The sequence below is a fragment of the Elephantulus edwardii genome, unplaced genomic scaffold (assembly GCF_000299155.1).
Source record: "Elephantulus edwardii isolate Elephantulus edwardi_28Jun2011 unplaced genomic scaffold, EleEdw1.0 scaffold00185, whole genome shotgun sequence".
Taxonomy (NCBI): domain Eukaryota; kingdom Metazoa; phylum Chordata; class Mammalia; order Macroscelidea; family Macroscelididae; genus Elephantulus; species Elephantulus edwardii.
In genome coordinates this window covers 5,182,146-5,183,804 of record NW_006399935.1, presented here as the reverse complement: position 1 = coordinate 5,183,804, position 1,659 = coordinate 5,182,146, and the positions used below count along the sequence as shown (strand labels likewise).

Here is a 1,659-nt window from a genome sequence, read left to right as displayed (position 1 = left end):
CAACAGCAAAAACAACAGGGTTTCCCAGGACCTTGAGCACCTCAGCATCGGTGCGGTTCTTGCCCAGGGCCCTCACCACATCGCCACACTGGCTGGACAGGATCTTTTATCACCTGTTCCATCCAACAGCTGAAAGGCCTCCTTAAACACTGTGATCTTGTCTCAATGAAGGTACATGTCTCAGTCCTCAGGTATCAGGACCTTTGCCTGCATTCAACCCTTTGTAACATTTCCAGGATGTTCTCTGTAGCAGATCTGTGCGGTTTACTCGGTCTTTTGGTTTCCTGATTGCTGCTTCCATGAGCATTGTGAATCCAAGAAGAATAAATCCCTGACAGATAACCTTCATTCTTCTCTCTGTTGATCATGACATTATCGGTCCAGTTGTGGTTTTCTCCTCTTCATGTTGCAATGTGGTCCAGGCTGGGGGCTGTGGCAAGTACATCATCCTCTCCAACAGCATTTGTTTTTAAATTTTTTTTTTATTTTTTGTGCATGTACCGTCAAATCGGATCTGACTGGTACAGGAGGAAATTGTCCCTCCTTCTCCAGCAGAGCATCTGGTGGATTCAAACCATGTACCTCTGGGATTGCAGTGCAGCTTCTTGCCACTAGGTCACCAGAGCTCCCCTTCTAATAGCATTTCAAGGTCTCATCATGTTCCGCAATCCAGGCTATCTTAACCTCATTTCACAGGTTGTTCTTGAACCTTTCTCCAGTCGGGATGCCACGTTCTTCTTCACGTGGTCCAGCTTCCCATATTACTTGCTCAACATACAGATTGACTAAGTATGGTGAATGTTGACAGAACCCTGACACATACTTTGCCCAGGTTTAACCCAGCAGTAAACTATACGCCATTCCCATATTTGCTGCCTCTTTTGTCTTACTCTGACTCCTGGGTCAACCCTTTCCTGACTGTCACTTTGGGATTTTTCCCCCACTCCAAAATAGTCTTTATCTTCTTGGTCTAGAAATTATTCCATTTAGAAATGATTTAATTTTTTATAATTATGATTACCTTGGGTATTTTAATGGATTTTTACTGTGTTGTTGTTGTTATGTGCTGTTGAGTCAATTGCAACTCATAGCGACCCTGTGTACAACAGCCCTGAAACCTGCTCTATCCTGTGCCAACTTCACTGTCTCTGACACACCTAACCTCATTACCCCAATCACTGAATCAATCCATCTCATTGAGGGTCTTCCTCTCTTTCTCTGTCCTTCACCCTCCCAAACATGATGTCCCTCTCCAAGGACTGGTCCCTCCTTACAACATGTCCAAAGTATATCAGACGAAGCTTCAGAATCCTTGACTCCAAAGGGCAGCCAGGCTTCACCTTCTCCAGGACAAAACTCTCTGTTCTCCTGGCAGGCCATGGTATATTCAACACTCTTCTCCAGCACCACAGCTCAAAGGCATCAATTCTCCTTCTGTCATTCCTAGTCATTGTCCAGCTCTCTGACGCATAGCGAATGATTGTGAAGACCATAGCCTGGATTACTTGTTATTGTTGTTGTTATGTGCCGTCGAGTTGTTTGCGACTCATAGCGACCCTATGCACAACAGCCCTAAACCCTGCTCTGTCCTGCGTCAACTGTACTGCCTCTGACACACCCATCCCGATTACCCCAGTCACTGAATCAATCCATCTCATA

At 45.4% G+C, this 1,659-nt stretch overlaps 1 pseudogene; it reads right to left on the bottom strand.

The window, feature by feature from the left end:
* LOC102856926 overlaps positions 1 to 1,659 on the bottom strand; it is a 26,441-nt pseudogene that overhangs the window by 10,423 nt on the left and 14,359 nt on the right.